Genomic DNA, 23,752 nt, shown 5'->3' on the forward strand with positions numbered 1-23,752 from the left:
ATTTCAGCTTTGGATGTTGATGGTGAAGCAGGAATGCTTTTTCCCCGAGTTATCTTGGGGAGGGGATTCTCCATTTCTTGTTTAAAAGACCAGAGTATTGAATTACACTACAAGAAAATTTTCATTTAAGTAATTTATTTTCAATTAGGGTAGTAAGCAGTGTAACGGTGAGGATGATAGAGAAGTACATGATAGATGCTGTCTGTCTGATGACAAAAAACGGGTATTTGACAGACTGCCCTCCAATTCATGTGAGTGTAAACAGGTCAGCCACTAGGATTCAGAATATGAATTGATTTAATGGCTGGCATATTATTCTTTGTTATTTAGAATTGTGAGGTACAGGAATAACTGCCAGAATGGGAATGGACAATATGAGGGCAGATACACTTCCTAGTTTGTTAGAGATAGATAGTAAGATTGAGTGTGCAAACAAAAAGTACAACTATTGCTTAATGTGGGGTGAGGTATTGAGGGGGTTGGCTAAACTCTTAATTATCTGAATTGCTCAGGAGGTCAGGTGGAAATAGTACTAGAGTTATTAGAAGGAGAAGAAAAATTAAAACTGGATATCTTTGGTTTTTTAGTAGGGGTAGAATGTGATTTTGTCTGTGTGTGATGAAACCCCTAAAAGTTTGTTAGATCCTCTTTTATGCAAGAATAAAAGGTGAATGGTTGCTAGAACAGTATTGATGAAAAGTAAGATGAAAGACAAAAAGTTGTGTGAGGGTGGCTTTGTGAACTGAGAATCTGTCTCAGATTCATTGTACAAGGTCTATTCCAATATATTGGATGGCTGATGGTAGATTTATAATTACTGTAGCACCTCAGAATAATATTTTTCCTCATGGGAGCATGTAGATTATGAATGCTGATGCTATAGTTGTGAATAAGAGGATAATGCCAACATTTCAGATTTCTAGGAATAGAAATGATTAATAGTGTAAGTCTCGGCCAGCATGTAAGAGGAAAATGAAAAATATTGAATGGCCATTGTCCTGAAAATAGCGAACCATTCAGCTGTATTTTACATCTCATCTGATATGAGTGACTGAAGAAAATGCAGTTGAGGTGTCTGAAGTCTAGTGCAAGGCCAAAAATAATCTTTTGAGGATTTGGAGAATTAGGCTGACACCAAGAAGTGGGCTGAAGTTTCATCATGTAGAAATGTTAGATGGTGTGGAAACAACAATGGATGAGTAGTTAATAATTTTATTAGCAGATGTGGCTTGTGAGTATTGGTCATTATTGTCCTTACAGTTGAAGTACGATGACGGTTTTTCCTATCATTTTTCATGGTTATAGTCCATGTGAGAATAATGCAATATGCTTTATTTTTAAGAAGTATTCCCTTGGTTATAGGTTTTGTAGGTTTTTCTTCAAAACTTTCTCCTATTTATGGAGGCCCAGGGATAATTATTAGTGATGCTGTGGGTTGTGGTATTGTGTTGATTTTTTGTGGGTTTTTCATGGGGTCAATAGTCTTTTTTATTTATTTAGGTGATATGATGGTTGTTTTTGGTTATACTGTGGCTATTGCTATTAAGGAATATCCTGAAATGAGAGTCAACTATTGACATTTCAGGGGCTTTATTATTAGAATTATTAGGAAAGTTGATGTTAGTTCAATGAATATTTGAGTACGATGGGGTAGTGGTCACAATTAATTGTAATAGCATAAAAAGTTAGATAATTATTGAGGGTGAGAGGTTGGGGTGGTGGCATGAGGATTCTGTGGGAGTGGATGCCTCACCCAGCAGATGTAGGCCCACTACCAAGGTTTTGAGAGTTTTTGGCATAAATGCCTACATATGGATGCACTATGACTTATCGCCAGATTAGAATCATAATGATGTGACCTTTCTGCCTGTACCCCGCCAAGAGGAAATATTATTACGTATCTCTTGGCCTGTAATCTAGGTGATTTGTCTCTCCTGCCTCTTCCCTCAGAGGATGTCGTGAAACATCATTTGACTTAACATCTAGGTCATGTGCCTCTCCTATCCTGCCTAGGTCCTGCTGACAAAATAAATTGTGACATACTACTGATTGCAAAAGCTAAATGATGTGACTCTTCTTCATATTCTAAACTCTGCCAAGAGAGGGGATTATTACATATTGAAAAGCACAGCACTTTGGTAGAGTGACTCTCCTTTTTTTCTTCTTCCCTGTTTATCATGGGTTTGGTGATATATTATTTGAGGCTGTACCCAGTTGATGTGACCCTTCTGACTAACACCAGCCTGCAAATGAGATTAAACCATATCACTGGCTCAGCACTGAGGTGATGTGATTCTCCTGCTTTGTCCCTGCTCACAGGTGAAATTGGGACATATACCTGGGTTAAACACACATGTACAATAAGTGTCATAACTGTACCCAGCCAGTAGAGATATTTTGACTATCATAGCCAGTCTCATGGCCATGGGTAAAGTTCTGGGTTTTTCACTTGTATAAGGTTCCCGAAGGATTATAGTCCTCAGATCTATCACATAAACTCTTAATGGTACATAGAGTGTCATAATAGAGACCAGGAACCAGGTGAGAATGTGACTCTTGTACGTACACCTAGATGACACGATTCCCATTCTCAAACTTGAATGAGGTAGTATATCTCACATAAAAAAAAAAAAACAGTTGAAGGTTGAAATAATTACTCTCTTACATGGATCAGATTCACAAGAGCTTTGGTAATATTTAAACCATGATTTAGCACACCTGTTTTGTTGTAACTCCCCTACTGAAACACAATCTTCAAGTGGGATTGGAGCTCTTATATGTAAGTCTTGCCCATTGTTGAGATTGTGACTCCAATACTTTGACTCAACTCACAGAAAGTTTTGACTCACATATACAAAACCAGGACTTGTGTGTGAAGTGAAACTTATTTCCAAATATTGTTGAGAGTGTAATTAAGACAGGTACCTTTGCCTAGCATATGAATTATTTGACTGTCTTTTCTATTCTCAGACCACAGATGAAATTGTGCCATATGTGGGACAAGCATCTAATCAATATATAACACCTTCCTTGGCTCTGCCTATAAAGGACACTTTTACATATCACTGGGATTATTGCCCAGGTGATGTGAATAATGTGCCTGAGACTGGCCTACAAAAAGAATTGTGTCTTATATTTAGTTCCATCATGTAAGTTATGTGACTCCCTTCTACTGCCTAGGCCCTGCACTTACATTGCATTGTGACACATAACTGGGCACTTTACCCAGGAGATGTGATTCTAGTTTTTGGATTCTGTCAACAGGAAGCATTGCAGCATATCACTTGGGTCAAGAAGGTGATTTTTTTTTTTTTTTTTTTTTTTGCTTTTGCTTTTCTGACAGGACCCTGCCAACAGAGAATACTGGAATATTTCTGGCCATCATTTAGGTGATGTGGCTTCTCTGCCTGTTTCATAACCACAGAAGGAATTGTAACATACACCTAGGTATGGCTTACAGGCATGATAATGAGGCTCATATGTGGACTCAGCCAATAGAGGATATTTTGACTCTTATAACTAGGTTTAGGGATGTGTGATGTTCAGGATCTGCTTCTAGTGAAAAGATCAAAGAAGATTATGACACTCACACCTATTTTACAAAGGGCTCAGCACATGGGTAAAATTGTGAGTCTTGTATGCAAACCCTGCTGACAGGACTCTCCTCATCTCACATGGATGAAACAAACTGTCATAAATAAAAACAGCACATGTGTGGTATTGTAAATCTCATCTTTCAAATTTTCTGACGTTGTGATTCTGGTATAAATCTTTGCCAAACACCTGTGTAATTTGACTCCCCAGTTTTTTTCCAGCCCATATATGGGATTTTGATATCTAGCTAGGCCAACCTCAAGGTGATGTGACTCATATGCCTGGGCCCTTCTCTCAGTATGTATTGTGACATATCACTAAATCTAGCAACCAGGTGATGTTACATTCTTGCCTGTGCCATGCCCACCAAAGTTATTGTGACATATTTCTGTGTCCTCCTCATAGGTGATGTAACTTTCTTCTCTTGAATGAACCATATGCAAATGAATAACAATGGCATATTTCTAGGCCAGGCACACAGGTGAGGGTAGTTGTAGGCCAGAGCCATGCCCAAAGGAGGGCATTGTGACATATCTCTGGTCCTATCACGTATGTAATGTGGCTCTCAGATTCTGCTTGGGCCTTGTCAACCTGTAGAGTGACATATTTTTAGGCTAGGAACAGAAGTGATGGTACTTTTTTGCCAGGGCAATGCTCCATAGTGGACATTGTGACATACCTCTAGGCCTTTCACCTTGGTGAAGCGACTCCTTCCATGGGCCCTACTCAGATGGAGCATTGTGGCATAAGCAGAGAGCCTGTACCAAGGTGATGTTACTGTTTTGGTTGGGTGCTATTCTAAAAGAGCCTTGTGACTTATCTGAGGACCCAGAACTTGAGTGATTTGGCTCTTCTGCTTGATTTCTGCCCACATATTACATGGTGAAATATTCCTAGGGAAGCATCAAGGTGATATGACTCTCCTCATCTGCCTGAGGCTTGCCTACTGAGGAGATAGGGACATATCTCTGTGCCCATGACCTAAGTGACATGACTCTCTTTTCCTGCCTGTGCCTTTAAAAGGGGATTGGACAATATTGCTGAGCCCAGCATTTAGGTAATATCACAATAGTCTTTTTTGTAAACCATAGTCACAGGGGAAATTTTGACCTGTTGCACCCAGATGATGTTACTCTTCTGCCAGAGACTTGAATGGAAAGGGAATTATACTGGTAGGCCCAGCAACCTGATTATGCTACTGTTCTGCCTGTGCCAGAGTCACAGAAAGTATTTTTGCATAATTTCACATATCAAAAGTAGGTCTTTTGGCTCTCATACCTTTGCTAAGATATTCCACATGTGGAATTGTGTGATATTGCTGGGTCCAGCACCCAGTTAAAGTGACCTGTGTATCTAGGTTCTGCATAGAGACAGCATTGTGACTTGTTAGTTGCCACATCACTTAAGTGATGTTATTATTTTTTCTAATTTTTTGTATACAAATGGGATTATGACATATACCGGGATTCAGTTCACAGGCATGATGGCCAGACTTACATTGGGATTCAGTCAATGGAAGATATTTCACCTCTCATCGCTAGGCTTAGAGCAATAGGAAAAATCCTGGGTTACATTCTTGTACAAATCTCACAGAAGTTTAAAACACTACCTCATATTGTATAAACTTTTTAGGTGGTACACTGTGTTTCATAACGCGGCCCAGCAAAAATTTAAGATTATGACACCCAAAAACACACTCAGGTGAAAATAAATGTTGTCACATTGCACATTTACAAAGCCCACTGTTGATGTACTGAATCTAACAAAAGAAAACAGTACAAAGGTGGAATTTTGACTCTCATGTGTGGATCTGGTCACAGGTCTGATTGTGACTCATGTATGGAGCCAGCACTCAGGCATAAAAATGGGTCTTATTCCTTAACTCAGCCTAAATATGAGACTTTGACTATCATACATGGTTTCAAGGCAATATCTAACATTGTGAGTCCATATGAGCTTGTGGGCCTCAGAGTAGTTTGCAACACTCATGCTTGCCATAAAAATTTCTCGGATGTTGAAAGGGTGTCATACAATGCCCCAGAACACATGTGACATTATGACTCTCATATGCATGCCAAGCTAACAGTTAAAGGTGTCACCCTCAAAGATGAGGAGATTGTGGCATATCACTTGGCCTAGTACCCAGGTGTTAAACTTTTACTTAAATCATTCCCTATGTGTGCATTGTGACATATTGTTGGGTCAGAATCATAATAATGTGATTCATGCCTTGGCCCTGCCAACAAGGGATATGACCACATATCTATAAGCCTATCAGCTAGGTCATTTGTCTATTTTGCCTGTGATTTGCCCAAAAGTAGCATTGTGATGTTGGTGAGCATAGCGTCTAGGAAATGTGACTCTCCTCTCCTGCCTAGGTCCTGCCCGTAAACTAATTGTGACATACTGGTGAGTGCAAAACCTAGTTAATGCAACTCTCCCTTTTATTATGGATTCCTCCAAAAAAGGGGATTACTACATATCGCTGAGCCCAGCACCAAGGTGGTGTGACTCTCCCCTTTTTCTTCAAACTATGTCTACAGGGAACATGGTGCCATATTACTTGAGGCTGTACACAGGTGATGTGACACTTCTAACTTGGTCCTGGCTGCAAAGAAGATAATAATGTATCCTGAGCTCAGAACCCAGGGGGTGAGACCCTCCTGCCTTGTTTCTGCCTACAGGTGAAATTGTGACATATAGCTGGGTTCAACTCACATGCACTAATATAACAATCATACTTCGGCCCAGAAGGGGGAGATATTTTGGCTCTCATAGTCAGTCTTATGGCAATAAGTAAAGTAATGGGTCATTTAATTGTATGAATTTCATAGAGGATTATGACACTCAGGTATACCATATAAAGTCAGAGTGATACAAAGAGTGTTATAACAGGGAACAACAACCAGGTGCAGTTGTGACTCTTGGATGCACACCCAGCTGACCCCATTTTTATTCTCTCAAAAGAACAGGTACAATTAGGGTACTAAATCTCACACAGAGGTGCACTCAAAGGCCAGACATGGTGACTAATGCCTATTATTCCAGCACTTTGTGATATAAACCTAAGGCAAGCACCTGTGTGATTTCACTCTTCAGACTGGATCTAGCCTACAAATGGGATTTTGATATCTACCTGGGTCAACATTGAAATGATGTGACTTTTCTGCCTGTATCTTGCTTAGTAAGAATAGTGACATCACTAGATCCAGCACTTAGGTGAGGTTACATTCTTGCCTGCACCATGCCCACAGACATCCTTGTGACATATCACTGTGTCCATCAATCAGAAGACATAACTCTCCTCTCTGGAATGGGTCCTGCACACAGGGCAGAACAGAGACATATTTCTAGGCCAGGCACACAATATTCTTTTGCAAGTGCCATGCTCAAAAAAGGGCATTTTGACATATCATGGAACCTATCATGTAGGTGATATGGCTCTTCCTCTTGGGACCTACATATTGCTAGGCCAGGCACAAAGGCGATGGCACCCTTATCAGGGTCATGCTTTAAGGAGGGCTTTGCAACATATCTCTGGCCTAGCCGATGTGACTTCCTGCTTGGTTCTGCCACATAGATCATTGTGACATAAGGGTGAAACCTGCATCTAGGTGATGTAAGTCTCTTGTCTGGGTCCTTCTCTAACGGTGACTTAAGAATATCTCAGGACACAGGACCAAATGATTTGGCTTTTCTATCTGGTTGTTCCAACATATTAAATTGTGACATATTCCTAAAGAAGCATCTAGGTTATATGACTGTCTTTTTCTGCCTGAGCCATGCCTACTGGTTGCATTAGGCCATATCTCGGAGACCACAACTTAAGTGATATGACTTATTCTTTCTGGGCCTTTACAACGGGAATATTGTGACACATTGGTGAGCCTAGCACTTAGGTAATATGACTCACATCGTCTTGCTGAACAAGGCCCACAAACAGAACTTTTGACATATTTCAGGGCCCAGCACCTGGATGATGTTACTCTTCTGCCTAGGACATGTATAAAGAGAAAATTATGGCATATTGCTTGGCCTACCTGCTAATGATGTGACTCTCCTTTCTGTACCAGAGCCACAGAAGGTATTTTGACATATCTTTGTCCCATTCTGTAAGTGCTTTGGCTCTCATCACATTGCTGGGATTCTTCCACATGTGGTTGTATCAAATTTCTGGCTCAAGCTGTCAGTTAATTTGAGCCTAATTTTTAGGCTCTGCCTAGAGAAGACATTGTGGTATATTGCTTGGCAGAGCATCTAAGTGATGTTAACCCTCTGCCTAGTTTTTTGCCCACAAATGGGACTGTGACATACACCTTGCTTCAGTTCAAAACATAATGATCAAGCTTATATTGGGAATCAGCCAATAGAAGATATTTTGCCTCTCACCACTAGGATTATGTCAATAGGTAAGGTTCTTCATTGCAAATGTGTACAAAGTTCACGTAAGTTGACAACAGTTATTCACATAATACAAACTTCTTGGGTGGCACAGAGATATTTATAACAGGATGCAGCCAAAAGTTAAGATTGTGACCCCAACAAGCCCCCTGTTGAGGTCCTGAGTCTAACAACTGAATAAAGCACAAAGTTGGAATTGTGCCTTTCAGAAGTGAATCTGGCCACAGGTGGGATGGTGACCCATTCTGGACCAAGCTCATGGCACAATGATGGTCTCATCCCTGAAGTCAGCCTATAGGAGAGATGTTGACTGTCATACCTGGGTTTAGGGCAATCTGTGAGATCATGAGTCCATATAAGCATGAAGAACTCAGAGTTTTGAAACCCTCATGCGTGTTGTAGAAAATTCTCAGATGTAGTAGAGAGTGTCACACAATGGGCAGCACACACGTGAGACTGTGACACTTATATTCACAACTAACAATGATGTCACTCTTAAAGATGAAGCTATTGTGTCATATCTCTTGATCTAGTACCCCAGTGTTCAGTCTTTTTTGTTTAAATTCCTTTCTATAAGAGCATTATGGGTCAAAATCATGATAATATGTGTCTTCTGCCTGGGCCCTGGAAACAGGGGCTATTTTCACATATCTTCATTGTAACACACGATTGAGTGCAAAACTTAGGTGACATGCTTCTCTTCTTTGTCCTGAACTCTGCCGAGAAAGAATTATTAAATATTGCTAAGTGCAGCAACCAGGTGATGTAATTCTCTTTTTTTTTTTTTTCCTTTAACCCATCTACGTTGGGCATGGTGATCTATTACTTTAGGCTGTCCCTGCCTACTGGGGACATTGGGATACATCTCTGAGCCCATGGCATACATGAAATGGCTCTTTTCTTCTGCCTGGTCTTTGCACTGGGGGAATTGTGACATATATCTGAGCCTAGCACTCAGGTTATTTGACTCTCATTTTTTTCTCAAACCGTGCCCACAAACACAAATTTTGACTTATTGCAGAGCCCAGCACTGAGATAATGATACTCTTTTGCCTGGTTCCAGCATATAGAGAGAATTATGGCATATTGCTGGGCTCAGCACCTGGATAATGTGACTGTCATGCCTGTGCCAGAGCCACAGAAGGTATTTTGACATATTCTATGCCCATTATGTAGGTGTTTTGACTCTCATCCCTTGGCTGTTTTGTTTGTTTGTTTGTTTGTTTGCTTGTTTTGTTTGTTTGTTTTTCACATGTTGGATGGTTCACGTTGCTGAATCTAACACCCATTTAATGTGACTCTAATTCCTATAATCTGCCTAGAGTGGGTATTCTGACATGATGCTTAACACAACTCCTAAGTGATGTTACCCTTCTACCTATTTTTTTGCCCACAGATGGAAATATGACATATACCTTAATTAGTTCACAGGCATAATTGTCAAACCTGTACTGAAATTCAGCAAATAGGAGATATGTTGCCTTTCATCACTAGGCTTAGTGGAATAGATAATGTCCTGAGTTGCATATTTGTACCATGCTTACAAAACTTTACAATACTAATTCATAATATATAAACTCCTTGGGTTGTACAGAGGCTTTCATGACAGGCAGCAGCAAAAAGTTTTGATTGGGACTCTCAATTACACTCCCAGATGAAAGCAAATATTCTTCCCTTCCCACATGACCTAAGCACATTATTCAAGTCCTGAGTCTAAAAAGTGAATAAAATATAAACCTGTAATTGTGACATTCATATGTGGATCTGGCCACAGATGAGATTGTGACTCACTTCTGAATTCAGCTCACAGGAGTAATAATGAGTACTATTCCCAAAAAGAGCCTACAGAAGAGATGTTGACTATTATGCCTGTGTTTAGGGCAATAGCCAAGATTGTGAATGCATACAAGCATGTAGGTCTCAGAGTGGTCTGCAACACTCATGCATGCTGTATAAAGCCTTTAAATGTTGTATAGGGTCATACAATGGCCCAGGAATCATGGGAGATTGTGAGACTCTCATATACAAACCAAGCTCACAGTTAATGGTGTCACCATCAAAGACAAGGAAATTTGTCATATTCCTAGGCCTAATACCCAGGTGTTGAGAATTTTTGACTTAAATTCCTTCCCATGGGTACATTGTGACATATCGTTGGGTTACAGTAATAATAATGTGACTCTTCTGCCTGGACCCTAACAACAGGGGATATTATCACTTATTTCTGGCCCTGTAAGCTAGAAGATTTATCTCTGCTGCCTGTTCTGTGCCCTCAAAGGACATTGTGAAATATTGTTTGACTTAACTCCTAGGTAATGTGACTCTCTTCTCCTGCCTGGGTCCTGATAACTAAGGAAATTGTGACATATTGATTATTGAAAAATCTAGGTGATGTGACTCTCCTTCTTATTCTAGACTTAGCCAAAAGAGAGGTTTATTACATATTGCAGAGCCCAGTAAATAGGCTGAGTGGCTCTTCTCTCTTTCTTCTTCCCTTTCTATAGTGGGCTTGGTAACATACTATTTGAAGCTGCACCCAGGTGTTGTGATTCTTCTGACTAGAACCAGCCTCAAAATTAGATTATACTGTATCACTGGCTCAGCTCCCAGATGATGTGCTTCTCTTGCCTTGCCCCTGCTCACAGGTGAACTTGTGACATATTTCTGGTTTAAGCAAACATGCACAATAATAACTCTCATACCTGGACTCAGCCAGCAGTTTTATTTTTACTGCCATAGTCACTCACTCTCACTGTCATGGGTAAAGTCCTGTGTTTTTCACTTGTATAAAGTTCACTAATGATTATAACACTCAGGTGTATCATAAAAAGCATTGATGATAAAAAGAGTGTCATAACAGACACCAGCAGTGAGGTGAGAATGAGACTCCTGTATGCACACCCAGCTGAAACGATTGTCATTCTCACACATGAACATGGCCTGGGAATGAGTTATTAAATCTAACATATATAAAGCAGTCAAAGATTGAAATAATTACTTTCATACATGGATCAGATTCAGAGGTGGTTTGGTAACGTTTGAACCATAATTCAGCACAGCTGTGGTGCTGTGACTTCCCTGTGGGAACAAAATCTTACAGTCAGATTGAGGTTTTTATACATGTATCTTGCCAGTTGTTGAGACTGACTCCTATACTTCAACCCAACTCATAGAAAGAGTTGACTCACATACACAAAACCACACAACTCGTGTGGAATGTGAAACTTATTTTTGAACTTTCTGAGAGTGTGTTTGAGTCAGGTAACTTTGCCCAGGACATGAATAATTTGACCGTCTTTTCTAGGCCCAGACAACAGATGAAATTGTGCCATATGAGGAACAAGCACCTAAGCAATATATAGCAACTTCCTTGGCTCTGCCAACAAAGGACACTTTCATATATCACTGGGACCATTACCAAGGTGGTGTGAATTATCATCCTGAAACCTGCCTACAAAGAGAATTGTGTCTTATATGTAGGTCCTTCACATAAGTGAAGTGACTCCCTTCTAGTTCTTTGGCCCTGCACTTACAGTGCACTTTGACATGTAACTGTGCACTTCACCTGGGTGATGTGATTCTCTATTTTGAGTTTTGTCCACAGGAAGCATTGTAGCGTATCACACGGATTAGCATCTAGGTGATTTTTGTTTTGTTTTGTTTTTTGCTTTTGGCTGTGCCCTCACCACAGGGAGATGATGATATGTTGCTGGGCTTAGTAACAACATGAGGTCACTCTCCAGCCTTGCTACTGCATAAAGGGGTCATTGTGACATATACCTAGGCCAATTGCCTAGGTGAAATGAACCTCCTCTTTTGCCAAAGTCCTGCTTACACTGGGAGTTTTGATGTAACTGAAACCAGCATCCAGATTATGTGACTCTTTTGCAAGGGTCCTGCACACTAGGAGGATTGTATTGTTTCTCTGGACCCACAAACCCTATGGTGATGTAACCTTTCATTTGTTCTCTCTGGACACAGGTGTTATTGTGTCATATGTGAGACCACAGCAGAAGCCAAATAACAATTCATATGCCTGAAGCCAGGGTATGTGCAGGATGGTGAGCCTTATTCTGAAATTTTTCCATAAATGTAATTGTGACATTTACCTTTGCACAGCTCCTGAATGATTTAATAATTTTGTCTAGGTATAGCCCACAAATGAGATTTTGACAAACGCCTATGCCAAGCACCTTTGTGATTTGACTCTGTCATCTTAACAATGTCCTCAGGAAGGATTGTAACGTACATCTGGACCAATTGTCTAGGTTACGTGACCCTCCAAACCTGCTTGTACCCTGCTTATTTTAGTAATTGTACCATTTCTAAAAACTGCATCCAAATGGTATGACTTTCTTGCCTGGGCATTATCAACAGGAACATTGTGACATATTTTTGTGTCCATCATTTAGGTGATATGACTCTCCTCCTCTGCCTGGACACTGCCCACAAAGGACATTGTGCCACAGAGCTGGAATTAGCACACAAGCTATGTGTCTACAAAGGGAATATAGAAATATTCCTGTCCCAGCATTTAGGTAATGTGGCTGTTCTGCCTTCTTCATAACAACAGAGGACATTGTGACATATACCTAGGCATGGCTCACAGGAATGATAATGAGTCTCATATTGGAATAAAGCCAATAGAGGCTATTTTGACTCTTATAACTAGGTTTATGAAAGTGTGAGATGTCATGGATTACCTCCTGGTTCGAAGGTCATGAAAGATTACAACACTGACACTTATTTTACAAAGTCTTCTGGTTATAAAGACAGAGTCAAATCAGGGCTCAGCACAGAGATGAAATTGTGAGTCTTTTATACAAACCCAAATGACAGTCAAGACTGTCATAATATTACATGGATGAAGCCAACAGTCAGACATGAAAAGAGGACATGTATAGTGTTGCAAATTTCATGTGTGAAATTTCTGACAGTGTGACTGTCATATAAATCTTTGTGAAGCACCTTTGTAATTTGACTCTTCAGACTTGTTCCAGTCCATATGTGGGAATGTGATATATACCTAGATGAACCTTGAGGCGATGTGACACTCCCGCCTGGGCTCTTCTCTCAGTAAGGATTCTGATATATTACTGGATCTAACACCCAAGTGATCTTACATTCTTGCCTGCACCATGAGCAAAAAATTGTTGTGACATATTTTTGTGTCCACCTCATAGGAGATGTAACTCTCTTCTCTGGAATGGATTCTGTACAAAGGGAGGATAGTGACATAATGTAAGGCCAGGCACACAGGTGAGGGTATTTTTTCCCATAGCCGCGACCAATGGAGGACATTATGACATATCTCTGGGCCTATCACTTAGGTTATGCGGCTTTCCTGTTTTTTCCCTGCCAACCGGGAGAGTGACATATTTCTAGGCCAGGAACACAGGTAAGGGTACTCTTGCCAGGGCTATGCTTCATAATGGACATTGTGATAGGTCTCAGGGCCTATCACCTAGGTGAAGTGACTCCCTCCTTAAGCCCTACACGTATTGTAGGCTTAAGCACGGAACCTGCACCAGGGTGATGTAACTGTATTTGCCTGGGTGCTGTTCTAAAAGAGCCTTGTGACATATCTCATGACCCAGCAACCAAGTGATGTGGCTCTTTTGCCTGATTTCTGCCCACATGTTATATTGTGACATATTCCTAGGGAAGCACCTAGCTGATATTACTCTCCTTGTCTGCCTGAGCAGCTTAGGTCTGCTGAGCCTAGCTTAGTTTATGTGACTCTACTCTTTTTTCTGAATTATGCCCACAAACGAAAATTTTGACCTACTGCACCCAGATGATGTTACTGTTCTGCCAGAGTCCTGTATAAAGAGGGAATTTTTACATACTGGTGGGAGCAGCATCCTGACGATGCTACTGGTTGGCCTGTGCCAGAGCCACAGAGAGTATTTTGACATAGCTTCAGCCCATTCTGTAGGTGTTTGGCTCTCATCCCTTGGCTAAGTTTTTCACATGTGGAACTGTGTTATATTAATCAGTCCAGCACCCAGTTAATGTGACTCTCCTTCCTAGGTTTTACTGAGTGAGGGCATTGTGACATGTTGCTTGCCACATCACCTAAGCTATTTTATTCTTTGTTCTAAGTTTTTGCTCACAAATGGGATTATGCCATATACCTTGCTTCAGTTCACATGCATGATGGTCAAACTTATATTGAGATTCAGCTAATAGAAGGTATTTTGCCCCTTGTCACTAGGCTAATGGAATAGGTAAAATCCTGGATTGCATTTTTGTAGAAGGCTCACAGAAATTTACAACGCCAATTCTTATTCTACAAACTGCTTGGGTGGTACAGAGAGTTTCATAACAAGGCCCCACAAAAAATTATAACTGTCTTCCTCAATGACACACCCAGTTAAGAGTAAAAGTTACAGGAATCCCACATTTACAAAGCTCATTGTTGAAGTACTGAGTTTTACTAGGGAAAACAGAACAAAGATGGAATTTTGACACTTATATGTGGATCTGGCCACAGGTGTGATAGTGACTGATTTTTGAACATTATCATGTATCCTGAGGTTACAGGCATAGGGTGGCTCACTCCTGTAATCCCAGCACTTTGGGAGGCCAAAGTGGGCAGATCATGAGGTCAAAATAATGAGATGATCCTGGCTAATATGGTGAAAACCTCGCTCTACTAAAAATACAAAAAGTTAGTCGAGCATTTTGGCAGGCACCTGTAATTCCAGCTACTTGGGAGGCTGAGGCAGGGGAGTCGCTTGAACCTGGAAAGTGGAGGTTGTAGTGAGTGGAGATTGCGCCACTGTGCCACTGTTCTCCCGCCTGAGCGACAGAGTGAGACTCCCTCTTAAAAAAAACAAAACAAAAAGTCTCACTCTGGAACTCAGCCTAAATGAGAGAAATTGACTATCATATCTCAGTTTAAGGCAATATATAACATTGTGAGTACATATGAGCCTGTGAGTCACAGTGTAGTTTGCAACTCTCATCCATGATGTATAAAGCCCTCAGATGCTGTAGAGGGTTTCATACAATGGCCCAGCATGCATGTGACATTGTGACTCGTATACATACTAAGTTCACAGTTAGAATTGTCAGCCTCTAAAATGAAGAGATTGTGTCATATCACTGGGCCAACTATCAAGGTGTTAAAACTTTTGCTTAAATTGTTACCCATGTGTGCATTTTTACATATTATTGGGTCAGAATTATAAGAATGCGACTCTTCTTCCTGGGTCCTGCCAATGAGGGATATTATAACACATCTCTGAGCCTATTAGCTAGGTGATTTTTCTATTTTGTCTGTGTTTTGCCCCCCAAGGAACATTGTGACATCTCTGGAAGTAGCATCTAGAAAATGTGACTCTCCTCTCCAGCCAGATACTGCCAACTAAGGGAATTGTGACATACCACTGAGGGCAAAACCTAGGTAATGCAACTCACTTCTTTATTCTGGAGTTGGCCAAAAGAGGGGATTATTTCATATTGCTAAGCCCAACACCTAGGTGATGTGATTCTCCTGTTTTTCTTCAACCTTTTCTACCATGGACATGGTGCCACATTACTTGAGTCTGTCCCCAGATGATGTTACCCTTCTGACTTGGCCATGCATCCAAAGAAGATTATAAAGTATCCTGAGCACTGAATCCAGGTGACAAGACTCTCCTGCCTTGTTTCTGCCCTCAGGTGAAATTGAGTAGGCTAGAGCACTGTCACCTTTAGTGGTTAGCTCATGCAGTCTTCAGAGGAATTTCAAAATCATAGTTTGTTGGGGCTCAAAAATGGGCTGGTGCAAATGAGAAGCTGCTGTTGAAATAATTGGAGTCAGGAAGGGAATGAGATGTGCTTGGAAAAGTGCACATGCTGCTTAGGTGCAACAGAACTGTCTGGCCAATTCTCTGGTTTGGGCCTTCTGCCATGGAATTAACAGTCATTACCTTTATACTGCATTTGTTCGGTATGAAGACTGTGATGTTGAACACAATATGAGAACTTGTTAAAGACTTTCCACATTTTTAACAATTGTAAATCTACTCTCTAGTATGAATTCTCTTTTCTCTAATGAGGTGTGAGAAAAACTCAATGCTGTGCCACATTTTTCACATTTGTAGGGTTTTTCTCCAGTGTGAATTATCTGATGATTAGTAATGTCTGAGAAGCACTTAAAGGTTTTGCCACATTCTTCACATTCATAAGGCCTCCTTTCCATATTAATTCTCTTGTGGTTAATAAGAGTGAAGAAGCAGGTAAAGGCAGTTCCACATTCTTCACAGATGTATGGTTATGTTCTTCACAGATGTACACTTGTGTTTACTAAGAGCTGAGAACCACATACAAGCTTTTTTTATATTCAATACATTTGTAAGGTTTCTCTCCACTATGAATTATCATGTTTAGTAAGGTCTGAGAAGCAACTATAGTCTTCATCACATTCTTCACGTTTGTAGAGTTTCTCCCCGGTGTGAATTATCTTATATTTAGCAAGTTCTGAGAACAACCTATAGGCTACATTCCTCACATTTGTAAGATTTCCCTCCAGTATAATTTCTCTTTTGATTAGTAAGGTCAGAGAAGCACTTAAAGGCTTTGCCACATTCTTCGCATATGTAGGGTTTGTCTCCAGTGTGATTTCTCTTTGTTTAATAAAGGTTGAGGAGCAGGTAAATGTTTTGCCACATTCATTGCATTTGTTAGATATCCCAGCATGAGCTCTCTTATATTCAGTAACATTTGAGATATTTTCAGGCTTTGCCAAATTGTTTATGTCTGTAGCATCTCTCTGCAGTATGAATTCACTTCTGTATAGTAATATCTGAGAACAACCTACAGTCTTTGCCACATTCTTCACATTTGTAGCATTTCTCTATGCTGAAAATTTTCTTATGTTCAGTAAAGACTGAGCACAACTCAAAAGCTTTGCCACATTTATTTCATTGACAGGTTTTGCTATAGGTAGTTGACAAACATTGATGAAGGCCATTATAACTGCTTTTCTGCCCCTTGCAATCATCCACACTTTGGTAGTCTTTTTTTTTTTTAATGTAAACTATTAAGGTCACAGCTTCTATATTTTCTCAGATTCACTTTTTGAAATGAATCTTGTATGTCATTCTCCAGCAATATCTCTGCAGGAAAATGAAAAGAGTCAGCTGAAAGAAAAAAAAAAAGAACAACATAACTCTCCCATCATGAGACACAGATTAATACATTTTACAAATGTATAATTATACAAAACACGTTAACTAGGTGACAATAAAACACCACAGGTTCTAATTCCTTTATAGACATATAAACTTAACAGAAATATACTGACCAAAATGTCATTGTGAAAAGTCTAAGAACCAGTTAAACCTTTGCTATTCTTCATCCTATTATGAGTATAAATATAAACTCCTAACTTCTGCCTTACCCATCCAAAAATAAGTAAAATTGTGGCATCTTTGTCAATGCTCCTGGCTTTTTGTGACCTTACTAAAGACTAACTTCTATATTTCATGACAGTATTGAAAAGAAAGGTGGTGCTCTTTGATACTTTTGGACAGCTAAAACCAAATGTAAATGACTGTCACAAGAGAAGGAAGATGTCAGTATCATTGATGGACAATGGAAATAACATCTGACTACAAGACCTTAATAAGAAACATGAAGAATGGCCAGGAGCAGTGGTTCATGCCTGTAATCCCAGCACTTTGGGAGACTGAGGTGAGAGAATCACATGAGGTCAGAAATTCAAAATCAGCCAGGTCAACATGGTGAAACTGGTCTCTAACAAAAATACAAAAATTGGCCAGGTGTGGTGGCAGTCTGCCTGTAATCCCAGCTATTTAGCAGGCTGAGGAAGAAGAATTGCTTGAAGCTGGAAAGTGGAGTTTGCAGTAAGCCAGGATTGCACCATAGCACTCTAGGTTGGGCAACAAGAGTGAAAAAGCAACTCAAAAATAAATACATACATACATACATACATACATACATACATACATACATACATACATACATAAAAATAAGAAAAAAAAATGAGGAAAATTTTTTAACTAAAAAACACACAGGCCCAGGGGAACAGGCTTGAGAGACTCCAAGAATCTCTAGGATAAAACTTGGTAACTTATTTTTCAAGACAAAAGACACTTAATAAAGATTTGACATGTGGTTTTTTATTATATAAATTGCAACCTAAGATTACAACATATAACAGCCTGGGTGCAGTGGCTCATGCCTGTAATGCCAGCACTTTGGGAGGCTGAGATGGGAGGATCACGAGATCAGGAGATCGAGACCATCCTGGCTAACACAGGGAAACCCCGTCTCTACTAAAAAATACAAAAAAAAAAAAAAAAAAAAAATTAGCCGGCATAGTGGTGGGTGCCTGTGCTCCCAGCTACTCAGGAGGCTGAGGCAGGAGAATGGCATGAATCCGGGAGGTGGGGCTTGCAGTGAGCCGAGATCACACCACTGCACTCCAGCCCGGGCGACAGAGCAAGACTCTATCTTAAAAAAAAAAAAAAAAAAAAAAAAAAAATTACAGAATATACTGAACATCAGGGTAATGTGACTCAAGGAAAAATAAAAATAAATATTCAGGAATCAATTATTCAAAATTAAGATGGGGAAATTACTTGAGACAATCAGATTTAAATTATAGATCTATGTTTTAAAAGAAAAAAATAAATTATCCTAAACAATCAAAATTACCATCTCAATGATACTCAGAGAGTAAAATGGAAATAAACAAAACAAAATAAAAGAACAAAAATATTTCAGGCAAAAAGAGAAGAGATTGACATAGTTAAAACACATTTAAAAAAAAGTCTAAGCAAAACACTGTATCCAGCTATTATATCCTTCAAAATAATAATAAAAAAATCTAATTACATTATGATCTATGTCAAGATTTAATCACAACATGGCTTCAAGAGACTCACTTCAGAGCTAATAAAAAAAAAGAAACTGAAAATGCTAGAATGAAAAAAAAATTCCATGCAAGCATTAACAAAATGAAATGAGAAAAGGCTACAATTTATTAAGTTGACAACTGTCATATTTAATAAAATTTACTTTTAGTCAAATTTTACAAGAGACACAGCAGGACATTCAATTATAATAAAAAGGTTCATTCACTGAGAGCCTATACATATATTACTGTTTTCCCAAACACATGAAGCAAACATTGACAGAATTGATGCCAAAATAGTAATATAATAATGGATGCATACATCAATATCTCACTTTCAGTAAAAAATAAACAAGGCAGAATATTAATAAGGAAACAATAATTGAAGGCACTCTAAAATAACTGCACTTAATAAATGTATACAGACAACAGAATACACATCCTTTTCAATAGCTCATAAAACATTTTCCTACACGGACCATCTGTGACACCACAAAAGAAGCCTTAACAATTTTTTAATTGAAATTTTACAGTTATTTACAGACCAAATGGAATGAAACTAGAAATCAGTAAAAGAAGAAAAGCTGAACAATTTAAAGAATAAAATATTAAAATACAGTTTTTTTTTTCTTTTTTTAATTTCTTTTTTGATGGAGTATCACTCTGTTACTAGGTTGGAGTGCAGTGGCACAATCTCAGTTCACTGCAACTTCCAGTTTCCGGGGACAAAGGATCCTTCTTCTTCAGTGTCCCAAGTTACTGGAACTACAGGCATGTACCACCACACCCAGCTAATTTTCTGTATTTTAGTAGAGATGTGGTTTTTTCATTTTGCCCAGAATTTTCTCTATCTCCTGATTTCTCCTTGCATCATCCTCGGACTCTCAAAATGCTGGGATTACAGTCATGAGCCACCATGCTCAGCCAACAACACACTTTTGAGTAGACTTTTTTTCAATGGTTGGAAGAAATAATATTGTGAAGATGTCCATGTGCTTAAAGTGACCCAATGCTCACCATATCCCTTTTTAATTTTAATTATATTTTTCAATAATGGAAAAAATAAAAGATCTCAAGGGACTATGAAAAGCCTGACAATCTTGAAAAATAAGAAAAATATTGGAAGCCTTACACTTAACAATTTTCACACACATGCAAAATCCTACAATAACCAAAGCACTTTGGTAGGGTTGTAAAGGTAGAACACCAAAGTAATGAAACAGAATGCAGCACAGAAATAAACCCTTGAGTGCAGAAGGGAGACATACCATCTAGGTTTTGCAATCAATCGTATATCACAATTCCTTTGGTGAACAGTACCAGGCAGAGGAGGAGAATAACATTACCTAGATGCTAGTTTCAGCGATATTTTAAAATGTTCTTGGGGGCAGGACACAGGCTGCAGAGACATATCACCTAGCTGATAGGCCCAGAGATATGTGATAATATCCCCTGTTGACATGGCCCAGGCAGCAGAGTCACATTATTATTATTCTGACCCAGAGATATGTAATAATGCAGCCATGGGAAAAAAATAGAGCCAAAATCTCACAACACCTGGATACTAGGCCCAGTGACATGACACAATCTCAACATTTTTGAGGCTGACACCTTTAACTTTTAGCAGACAGTGTATATTAGAGTCACAATCTCACATGTGAGCTGGGTCAGTGTATGACACTCCCTACAACAACCAAGAGCTTTATAAAACCTGCATGAATGGGAAGGACATGGGGGCTCACACCTGCAATCCCAGGAATTTAGGAGGCTGAGGCAGATAGATTATAAGGTCAAGAGTTCAAGACTCACCTGGCCAAGACAGTGAAACCCCGTCTCTACTAAAAATACAAAAAAAAAATTAGCCGAGTGCAGGGGCAGGCTCCTGTAATCCCAGCTAATTGGGAGGTTTAGGCAGGAGAATCTCTTGAACTCATAAGGCAGAGGTTGCAGTGAGCTGAGACTGTGCCACTGCACTCCAGCCTGGGTGACAGAGTGTGACTCTTTGAGGCCTACGTGCTCATATGGACACACAATCTTACATATTGTCCTAAACCCTGGTTAGTCAACATCTCTCCTATAGGCAGGGTTAAGGGGGAAGACCCATTATTATGTCTGGGTCCAGAAATGAGTTGTCATTCCACATGTGGCCAGATCAACACATAAAAGTCACAATTCTGACTCTGCTGTATTTCCTTGTTACCCTCAGGACCTCAAAAGTGGGCACTGTAAATGTGGGATGGTGAAAACTTTTAATTTCACCTGGGTTCATAACTGAGAGTCCCAATCTAAACTTTTTGCAGGGTCCTGTTATGAAACTCTTTATCAACAAAGAGTTTATACAATATCAGTTACTGTTGCAAGCTTCTGTCAGCTTGGAACAAATAGGCAACCCAAGAGTTTACCAATAGGTACACTCAGCTTAGCAATGAGAGGTGAAATATCTCCTATTGGCTGAATCCAAATATAAGTTTGATCATCATGCCTGAGAAATGAAGCAAGGTGTATGTCATAATCCCATTTATAGGCATAAAACTAGGCAGGAGAGTAGCATCACACAGATGCTCTGTCACATGTGTCACATGTGATGCTGTGTCACAATGCCTTCTCTAGGCAGGGTATAGGAAGTTGGGCCCATTAACTGGGTGCTGGACCCAGCGATATGACACCATCCCACATGCAGAAAAAAATCCAGCCAAGTTATGAGAGCCAAAACACGTATAGAATGGGCCCAAGATATGTCAAAAAACCTTCAGTGGCTCCAGTACAGGCAGGAGAGACACATCATAAGGGTGCTGAGCCCAGCAATATGCAATATGCCATAAATTTATCTTTATGCAGAACCCAGGCAGAAGAGTAACATCATCTGAGTGCTGGGCCATGCAATAAGACAAAATACTTATTTTGTGGGCATGGATGAAAAAAAAGAGGTGAGTCACATATCCTGAATCCTGGGCTCAGCAATGTGTAAAAATCCTCCTGCTGTGAAGGCCCAAGCAGACAAAGAGCATCACATCACTTAGGTCATGGGCTCAGAGATATGTCCCAATGTCTCCAGTAGGCAAGGTTCGGGCAGATGAGGAGAGTCATATCACCTAGGTGCTTCCCTAGAAATATGTCACAATGTAACACATGGGCAGAAACCAGGTAGAGGAACCATATCACTTGAGTGATGGGTCCTGGGATATGTCACAAGGCTCTCTTGGGACAACACTGAGCAAAGAAATTTACATCATCTAGGTATAGGCTTTCTGCTTATTCCACAGTGCTTTATTTGGGTAGGGACCAAGGAGGCAGTCACTTCACCTAGAAGATAGGCCCCAATATATGTCACAATGTCCTCTATGAAGCATAGCCCTGGCAAAAGAGTACCATCAACTGTGTGCCTGGCCTAGAAATATGTTACTCCAGGTTGGAAAGGCCCAAGCAGGAGAGCCATACAACCCAGGTGACAGGGCCAGATATAAGTCACAATGACCTCCTTTGAACAGGGCTCTGGCAAAATAATACATTCAATGGTGTACCTGGCCTTGAAATATGTCACTATCCTTCCTTTCTGCATGGCCCACCCCAGAAAGCAGAGTTACATCACCTATGAAGGGGACACAGAAATATGACACAATAATTTTGGTGGGCATGGTCCAGGCAAGACTATAACATTGCCTGGGTGCTAGATACAGTTGTATGTCACAATCCTTACTTAGAGAATGGCCCAGGCAGGAGAGACACATTACCTTGAGGTTGGCCTAGCTAGATATCACAATCCCATATTTGGGCTGGAATAAGTATGGAAAGTCAAATTATACAGGTTCTTGGCAAGTATTTATACCACAATCACAGTGTTAGATAATTGCAAAGGTGAGATTTACAATACCGCACATATCCTGTTTTCATGTGTGATATTTTGCTTTATCCATGTGAGGTGCTGACAGTCTTTACTGTCAGCTGGGTGTGCATACAAGACTCACAATTTCACCTGTGTTCTGAGCCCTGCTTTGACTCTGTCTGTATAACCCAAAGACTATAAAATACGAGTGAATGTTGTAATCTTTTGTGACATTTGTATAAGAACATTATTCAGGACATCATGCATGTACCTAAACTTGGTTATAAGAATCAAAATAAGCTCTATTAGCTGAATCCCCATATGACAGTCATTATCATTCCTTTGAACCTTGCCTAGGTGTTTTGTCAGAAATGTCACAAAACTTGTGTGCTAGGTCCAGTTCTGTGGCACAGTGTTCACCTAAATGGTGGGCCCCAAAATATGCCAGAATGCCTCCTGTTAACAGGGCCCAGCCAGGAGTCATGCCATTTGGATGCAGTGTTTAGAAATGCTACAATTACCAAAGGAAGCAGATTACAGGCAGTTGAGGAGAGTCACGTAACCTACATGGCTGGTCCGGAATTATATTACAATCCCCCCTGAGGACCTTGTTAAAATAACACAGTCAAATCACCAAGGTTCTTGGCCCATGTATTTGTAAAATCTCATTTTTGGCTATACCTGGCAAAATTATCAAATAATTCTGGAGCTGGTCAAAGGTATGTGTACACAATTATAATTGTGGAGAGGTTTAAAAATGAAAGTCATCATCTTGCACATGTTCTGGCTCCACGTATATACATTGTTATAAGGCTTTTGTTATGGTTTCAGATATATGGCACAATATCACCTGTGGACACAGAGAAGGCAAGAAAGTCACATCACCTACTTGGGTGTGGGTCCGGCGAGATGTCATAATACCCCTTGTGGGAAGCCCCTTATAGAAAATTCACATCGCCTGGATGCTGGTTTCAGTGACATATCAAAAACTCCTCTGTGGGCAGGACTTTGGAAAAGGAGGAGACTCACTTCACGTAGGCAACTGACCTAGACATATGTCACAG

The sequence above is a fragment of the Pan paniscus genome, chromosome Y, assembly GCF_029289425.2.
Source record: "Pan paniscus chromosome Y, NHGRI_mPanPan1-v2.0_pri, whole genome shotgun sequence".
NCBI classification, from domain to species: Eukaryota; Metazoa; Chordata; class Mammalia; order Primates; family Hominidae; genus Pan; species Pan paniscus.